This window comes from Rhinatrema bivittatum, chromosome 1 (assembly GCF_901001135.1).
Source record: "Rhinatrema bivittatum chromosome 1, aRhiBiv1.1, whole genome shotgun sequence".
Taxonomy (NCBI): Eukaryota; Metazoa; Chordata; class Amphibia; order Gymnophiona; family Rhinatrematidae; genus Rhinatrema; species Rhinatrema bivittatum.
The window spans coordinates 603,438,035-603,447,115 of NC_042615.1; the positions used below are offsets into that span (position 1 = coordinate 603,438,035).

The 9,081-nt window shown below is 41.8% G+C and overlaps 1 long non-coding RNA gene across 1 annotated transcript in view; it reads right to left on the reverse strand.

Moving 5' to 3' along the window:
- The window catches only part of LOC115100901, a 32,237-nt gene extending 25,289 nt beyond the window's left edge, over positions 1-6,948 (reverse strand). Inside the window, exon 1 of the long non-coding RNA XR_003859205.1 lies at positions 6,825-6,948. This is a non-coding gene — a long non-coding RNA (uncharacterized LOC115100901). The remainder of the gene's footprint in view (positions 1-6,824) is intronic.
- Between the last annotated feature and the right edge of the window lie 2,133 nt (positions 6,949-9,081).

Consider the following 9,081-nt stretch of genomic DNA (forward strand, 5'->3'; position numbering starts at 1 on the left):
AACGTCGTAATGAATCTCCCAGTATCATCTGCGTTCTGCCATACACAGAACTCACTACTCACGTCAAACAAGCCATTATGAATAATTGGCACGTTCTCAGTCCCCATTCGCTGTTTCACGAACCCCCCATGTTTGCATATTCTCGAGGACACAACATCAAACAGAAGGTTGTCAGAGCAGCGCCACGCTCTCAATGTGGTTCTTCACCAGGGTCATTTACAACATGTGGAAAATGCTCTTGTTGTAATCAAGCTTTGACTGGTTCCCATTGGACTGATCCTCATACAGGTTTAAAGATTGTTCACAAACATCATGTTGATTGCAACACAGATTTTGTAATTTATGTACTTCAGTGTCCCTGTAATAAAATTTACATAGGACGCACTCGACGCAAGATCCGCATTAGACTTGTGGAACACCGGAGTAGGATCAACACTCAGGACATCAAAGCTCCATTAGTCCAACATAGCATAGCCCACACACACACATTTGATGAATACAAATGGGCTATCCTGGAACACATTCCCCAGCATTGGAGAGGAGGCGATAGAACATCTCAGCTCAACTATAAAGAAAATCGTTGGATTTTTCAATTGCGTTCCACAGAACCACAGGGACTAAATGAAAGAGTAGAATGGTTTTCCCTCACTTAATATTACATTTCACATGGATTTTTCTTTCCTTCTCAATACTTCATAAGGTGTTTTTTAAATACCACAATCTGTGTATGGTTTTCAATTTTGACTATACAGTTACTACTATAACACGGTTTCCTTTTCATATTACATGAGCCATGCACAGGCCTTTTAATTCTATTATGGGCCATCCAGGAAAATTTTTTTACCTAGTAAGTATGGAGTTTCCCCCACGCGATGCCCTGCATCTTTGATTCATTTTGCATCTGTTTCGTTTTTTCAAAATGGCCGCCGCATGACGTCATTGCCCATATATGGACTTCAGCTGGGCTAGTATTTTCCCACATACGTCATTAACCTAATATGGTCATCACCAAATTTGGAGGTGCATTCGTCATTTCCTGCCAGCACTGACTTCAGTCGACAGGTCCCCTTTAAAACCGGCGTTTTTACCCGCGGTTCTCTGTCACTTTTAGCGGCAAGAATCTCGGCAAGGCTGCTCACTTTTGGGGCACGTAAGTTTCTAACTTTTTTACCTGGTTACTGCAATGACAACACTGAGAGACTCTGAGACTGATACAGATGTTAAATTACATTTTTCAACGTACTAGTTTTCCTATTGAGGAGGTTTTGTCTGTACCCCATATGCGTTTTTTTTCTCATGCATTGTCTTTTTAGCGATTTCAGCCAGTGTCTTGCACCGCTTTTTGACTGACCAGAAACATCATTTCAAAGTAAGTTTTTCATTGCTTCCAAATCCTTGCCATTTGTTTGAACCATTAGCCTTTGGCATCTTTAGAACTCTTTTATTGTATTTCCACACAGAATTACACCAGCAAATCACCTCCCTGAAGTTCCCTGAGGAAGGAGTCTGACACTCCGAAACACTGCCGTGTTGGAGCGTGCACTTCAGGAAGTAAGACATTACTCCCCTGGCTGGTGGAAAACGTCAAGAGCAAACATTTGTAGTGTTGACACAGTGTTTGTTTCTTAAATTCTTACAGCAACCTATGATTATTCAAGCCCAGAGTTGCAAGGGCTTGACACTATAAGCCATTATACTACTGAGGCTATGTATGACGGTTGCAAAGTAAGTTTACATTGAGTTCTATACATAGCTGGATCCTTTTGTATTTTGACAGTTTCTGATTTTCAGCTATCCTGAGTTGTTTAAAAATACTATTGTCATAATTTAAGTCACGCTGTTGGACAAGAAGCGGGGAAGGCTCGACAGAACAGCCATGTCTTTAGTTTCTTTTTAAAAGTTCGTAGACAAGTTTCTTGCCTAAGGTCCGGAGGCATGGCGTTCCAGATGGAGGGACCTGTGATAGAGAATGTCCGGTCTCTGATATTTGAGTGGTGCACAACTTTGATAGAAGGTACATGTAAGGAACCTTTGTAGGCATCCCTTAAAGGTCTGGCCGTCGAATGCAGTTTGAGAGGGTGTAGCAGATCAAGAGGGGTCTGCTGGTGAATGTATTTGTGTATAATTGTGAGTGATTTATGGAGAATCCTGAAGTGTACTGGGAGCCAGTGAAGATCTTATAGAATAGGAGAGATATGCGCTCTCCGATTGGTATTCGTCAAAATTCTCGCAGTTGCATTTTGGAGCAGCTGGAGGGGTTTTATAGTGGACGCCGGGAGACCATGCAAAATGGAATTGCAGTAGTCGATCTTGGAAAACAGAATGGCTTGGAGGACAGATCTGAAGTCATAATGGAATAGGAGCGGTTTTAGTTTTTTGAGTACTTGTAACTTATAGAAGCACTCCTTTGTGGAGATTTTTATAAATTGCTTTAGGTTCAGGTGGCTATCAATGAAGACTCCCAGGTCTCTGGCGTGGGATATTTGTATGTTAGTTTGCAGATGGTGTTGGAAGGGACTACCTTCTGGAGTGATTAGCAAAAGTTCAGTCTTGGAAGTGTTGAGCACCAGATTGAGGCTTGAGAGGTGAAGCCTCTCAAGCCTCTGTGCAGCTTAGGGCATTTAGCTGCTGATGTCGTGTATTTCCATTGCCTTTCTGTCAATTCTGGGCTCATGTCAGCTGTCAGCATGTACCATAGTAACAGACATGGATGCAGATGATTTTCATTTCAACTGGAGGTGAACAGTGTACTTCTAATAAAGTACTGACAGTTATAAAGACATGCTACACATGTGGCTGCCACCATGTGTTGTGCCAGCTATTAACAGACATTTAATAAAGTCTGCTATTACACTCAGTGCCATCTCTACCACATTGAGGCCTTAAAAACATCAACAGCGCCCCGCATTTTCAACCTCACATGCGGAAGGAACCCTGTCATGTGTGCTCCTGGCCCAAATGTTCCTGCTCCCTGAAGATAGACAGCAGTTCTTATGTAGTCATTTTCCTTTATAATGGAAGGTCCTATGTGCATGTGAATGTGTTATTGTTAAAGTAGAGAGAGGGTGGACCCTTGGACCGGCCTGTAAGGAGGGTTCCTTGGGGCAGACCGGGAGGCGGAGGATCGGAGCGGCCTTGGAGGGAACAGGCAGCGCGCGCTGGGCTCGGCGCGCGCAGGTTGCACAAATGTGCTCCCCCTTGCTCCCGCCAACCCCGGATTTTATAAGATACGCGCGGCTATCCAGCGTACTTTTATACGTGCGGCTATCCAGCGTACTTTTGTTCGCGCCTGGTGCGTGAAGAAAAGTACGCAATCGTGCAATTTTTTAAAATCTACCCCTATGTCTCTACACTAACTAAAACCACTCACACTCCCTCCCCCGACACTGACAACCAAACCAAATGCGAAGAACTGGCCCTATATTTCCACAGCAAAATAGAGAAACTCATGTCACGCTTCTCCTCCACCCCCACACCTACCAACACCCTATCGGCAAGCACCACGTCCACCTCTCACATGCCCAGTACTACCCAAGCAGCAAACACCACTGCTATACTAAACTTATTTGAGACCACCGCCCCTATGGAAATAGAATCCACCCTCAAGAAAATCAAACCTGCAGTGCATCCCTTAGACACTATCCCCACCAAGATCCTTCTCACTATTCCCAACATTATATCCAAACCCATAGCCAACATCATTAATAAATCTATATCTCTCGGCCCAGTCCCAACCCAACTTAAACACGCCATAATAAAACCTATTTTTTATTTTATTTATTTTTATTTATTTAGGATTTTTATATACCGGCAATCATGAAGACATATCTTGCTGGTTTACATAGAACAGGAGTGCATTATATACAAAAACTAGAACTGTGGTGACGGAAGGTACAGTTACATTTAACATTTAACAATTTTAAAAAAATCCTCTCTTGATCCCTCTGAACCTGCCAATTATCGCCCTGTCTCCAACCTTCCATTCCTTTCAAAAATCCTAGAAAAAATTATTAACCAACAGCTGACGGATTACCTTGATGATCATCACATTCTTTTCCCCTCACAATATGGGTTTTGCAGACACCATAGCACCGAAACCCTTCTCATCTCCCTCTCCGAATGCATACTGAAAGCTCTTGATAAAGGGCAATCTTACATTCTGGCCCTCTTGGACATTTCTTCCACATTTGACACAGTCAATCATAATATCCTAATAAAACGCCTTAAAGAAATCGGCATTTCTGGAACTCCCCCTCCGCTGGTTCCAATCATATCTGGGAATCAAAACCTATTGACCTGTCGCAAGGGGTACCGCAAGGGGTACCGCAAGGCTCCTCACTATCCTCTACCCTCTTCAATATATACCTCCTCCCTCTCTGCCATCTCCTTTCCAAACTTGGTCTTCTGCACTTTATTTATGCCGACGATGTGCAGATCCTCATTCCCATAATTGACACTTTACCTAATGCCATGAAGACCTGGGATTCAGCCCTCGCAGACATCAGCACCCTACTCTCAGACAACTTCCTGGCACTTAACACTACTAAAACAGAGCTCCTTATCATCTCACCCCACAATATCACCCTCAACCCACCCATACCCTACACACAATCTCTATCCACCACCTCTTCTCAGCATATACACAGACTCGGCGTAAACCTGGACAACCACTTCAATCTAAAAAAGTTCATCACCACCACCCTTAAAGATGGCTTTTTCAATCTTCATATTCTAAAAAAATTAAAACCTCTTTTACACCTATATGACTTTCGCACTATTCTCCAAGCCACTATTCTAGCCAAAGTTGATTACTGCAACGCCATCCTCCTAAGCCTTCCAAAAAATGCAACACAACCTTTGCAGATGCTACAAAATGCAGCTGCCCATATCCTCACAAATACCCACCATCATGATCACATCACACCTGTCCTCCAACACCTACACTGTCTGCCTATCACCTCCAGGATAATATATAAGTCACTCACCATCATACATAAATCCCTACACAATCAAAACATGCATTGGTTCACAGAGCAAATTAGATTTCGCAAACCTGACAGACCCACCAGAACTCAGCATCAAGCGAAACTACATACACCCTCGCCTAAACTCACTAAACTTGTATCCACGAGAGAACGCTCATTCTCCATAGCAGGACCAGCTCTTTGGAACAAGATGCCCCCCAGTCTTCTCCAGGAATCGTGCCCCAGAAAATTCAAACAGAACCTCAAGACCTGGCTGTTTAAACAGGCATACACTTGATCTATACGCACCCGCACTCCCCCCCCCTCCCCCCTCATATCGGACCTCCTGGCACTTAACACTTAACTCAACTCTCCCAAATTGTTAATTCACTGGTATTACTCTCCCCTGATAGCTCTTACTGTAACCCCACCTGGTAAAGCAATTCTATTATCACCATATTGTTCTGTACATATTTCCGTTGTTATTCAGTTCCTGTTAACTTATGAATTTGCATTGTAAAGCCTGTTGCTATTTTATATCTCTTACGTGTTTCTTGTAAAGCCTGTTGCTGCATTATGTTTCTTGTAAACCGAGGTGATGTTCCAAACATGCCGCAGTATATAAAAACTCTTAAATACATAATTAAATAAATTATACCAGATAGGCTATACCGACACACTAAATCATGTGTAGCTCTGTAAGGTGCTCGGCTGGTGACAAAAAAGGGCCTGTTATGGTTTTGAGGTGTTGGAGTGGATTTTGGGTACTGCAGTGATGGCCACTCCCATGGGGAGGAGCTTCGTGAGGAACCGCAGTACTAGGCTAGACTCGAGACACGCAAACACAGAGATTTGTCTTTTATTATACAGCTGGATGATACCACCAGAGGTGGGCTAGAGAATGGAAATGAAAAAATGGGGTAACCTATGCTAACTTTAGATTTAACACTTCTGCATGGGAGTAACTTGCCTAGTGCAGCAGTTATTATTACCCCCCTTAACAGAAGGAAAGGGTGTAATCTACACGGAGTGGCAGTTACTATCCTTAACATTGGGTGCAGAGGTAAGCTGCACGGAGCAGCAGTTATTACAATAAGCAACTTGCTAGGCAAACTGAATGGATCTTTGATCTTTATCTGCCGTCATTAACTGTGTTACTATATATAAAATCTGTATTACATGCCCAGTTATCAGCACCACTGCTTAAAGTAGCTGCTATGTGGATTAATTCTGTTCTGCTCTCCTCTGGATGAAAAATGAAGTCTGAAATAATGTTCATTACGTTTGTGGCATGTGTTGACTGCACAATGATTCGTCATCTGCCAAAGTGTGTACACTGGCTTCTGTCTCATCCAGAGACCTCTACAACTCCAAGTAATTGATCAAATTAGCTTTCACCTAATCCCACACAGGTTCCCTAACCACTGAAGCTTGTTAACCTTCTGAAAAATATTTAAACTATTAGGATGACATCATGAAAACTGCAGTAAACACATGAAAAGGAACCATATGCAAAGATTTTTTTTTCTCCACCCATTAAAAGATAAAATGTAGCACTTCAGTGTCTGACGCTTAGGCTTAAGTACATCTGATCCTCCCTCAAATTCTCAGAACTAAAGACCCCTGCTCTGATACTTAACACACAAAAGCATTACTGAAAGGTTCACAACTTTCTTTCTTTTAGTTAATCTATGAAAAGAAGTTGTCGAGTTGAAAGCATGGAGTGCTTTTTTTTTTTTTTCTTTAAAGATATAAATCCACCATAATAGTTAATGAGAGACAGAGGAACAGCCAAGAATAGCCATATTCAAGGCAGTGATTCAAATCAGTGTGCAGTGTGTCACAAAATAATGGACTGACCTGAGACAGTAGCAGGATGCCAGTGCAGAGATAAAAGTTCTGTAGCGGAGAGCCAGGAGCCAGTGAAAGAGGGAACAGTAACATCCACCAGCAATGGGAGAGAGGTCAGAGCATGGGGGCAGTGCTGGGACTGACTTGGGAGTAAAGCTCAAAGTGTTCCAAGTGAGGTGGGGTCAGAGCGTGGGAGAGAATTATACTGGGGGCAAGCAGAAGGGTGAACAGAGACTGGCAGAAAAGGTAGGGAAAGGGTCCCCCTCTCCAATCTGCTGCTATGATGGAAGGGTTTGGAGTATAGCCAGCTGACCCCAGTGGTCCACAGTCCAGCAAAAAAAAAAAAAAAAAGTAGTCAAGAAAGTCCTCGGAAGGTTGTGGAATGCTATAAGTTGAAACCTTTGGGAACAGAGCTTGGATCAGTGAAAGGAGGAAGAAGCACTACCCAGGGGAGAATGGCACATCTTATCTTTTGGTACATTTCCACATACGGGGAGACTACAACAACAAAAGCGAAAAAACCACCAAACCTTTATCATGAATCAATACTACAATCAAAGAAGTAAATGGCAACCCCCCCCCCCCCAAACAAACCCCAAAATAACCCACATAAAACCACCTCCTACGTGGTATCAGATAAGTTAAGTGCTTTAAGATAAATCTGGTGCCTATTGCCCTCATTGGGCTATAGATATTATCATCTGCAAGCACAGCAATTAAATCATTTACCACTCAAAAAGGTATTCTAAGGTCTTTTCATATATTTTTTTCTGTCAAAAACCATGGAAAACTTCCCTGTTACATACCAAACAAATCTCAGTTAACACCACCAGTAAACGAAAAAATAATGAGTAACTGTGTGATAATAAGGCATCTGCTGATATTTGGACATTAGTATTTCTATTGGGGGGGGGGGGATTCCTAGTTACATTTATTTTGTGACCCGTGAGGCAGGTATGGATGGGTGTTTGTTTTTGCAGATGTGACCGGTTTCAGGAAGCGGCAGTGTTTTTTGCAAGCTTGTCACTATCGTCAGATGCCTTTACTACTTCACAAGCCTCTTTTTTTTTTTTTAGACAATGATAATATCTGGTTTCATTACAGGCACGAGTCCTCCCTTTTTCATATTACATCAAGAACTGCATTGTAATAAGTATTTACTACCATGCAAACTCTTTATTTGTGGACAATGATTATATCTGGTTTCATTACAGGCGTGAGGAATATCCTCCTTTTTTTTTATACCACATCAAGAATTGATAATCTTTAATTGTATTGTGATAAATATTATTCTTTATTTTTTATTTACTGGTTGGTGTTAACTGAGATTTGTTTTGTATGTAACAATGGAGTTTTCCATGATTTTTGATAGAACAAAAAAATATGAAAAGACATTAGAATACCTTTTTGATTGGTAAATGATTTAATTGCTGTGCTTGCAGATGGTAATATCTATAGCCCTTTGTGGGCAAAAGGCACCAGATTTATCTTAAACCACTTGACTTCTCTGATATCACTTTTATGTGGGATTTTTCTTTTTTTTCCTTTTACTTTTTCAACTGTAGTTTTGACATAAAGGAGACTGTCTTACCAAACAAGGGGGATACTATATTTTTTAGCAAACAGATATACGGTATGAGGCTGGGACACCTTAATTTTGAGGCTTTGAGGTAAGTTTACTGGAGAGAGTTTCTAAGGAGCCAGTAAAGAATTCATATATACCTTTTGCTCTGGAAACCAAGGTAATAGATCATGCTTCTTATGCAAACTGTTATTCATCTGTTCGTTGTTTGTGTTGCAAACCAACTATTTAGTAAATGCCTATGAAGTTTACTTTTTGCAGGTTTCCTCAAACGTGTGCTTGTGGTAGCTGCAAGAAATTCAGTTAGGACTGAGCATGCTGCTATATCTGACTAGGACTAACCACTAACTCCCAGTGGGGAACGGAAAAGGTCCAGTAGAGTTCTGTGTTTATGTAGTATGAATCCTAATTTAAGGAAGATTAACTGAAAGCTCATTTTCAATGGTGGCTGGCAAAGTAAGTATGAGGTTATTATACTTTATTTAAGAAGCTGATCGCAGTTACCCCCTTAATGGAAACAAACCTGGGGAATCGCTACACCGTACCGCAACCCAACCTTTCTACTGTGTTCTTGAGGATTTGGAATGACCCACCCAACCAATAACGTCCCCAGAGATTAGGGAGAAAGACAGGAGTGGAAAATTAACAGATGAAGCAAGTACATTCAGGTAGATTGGGTCTATT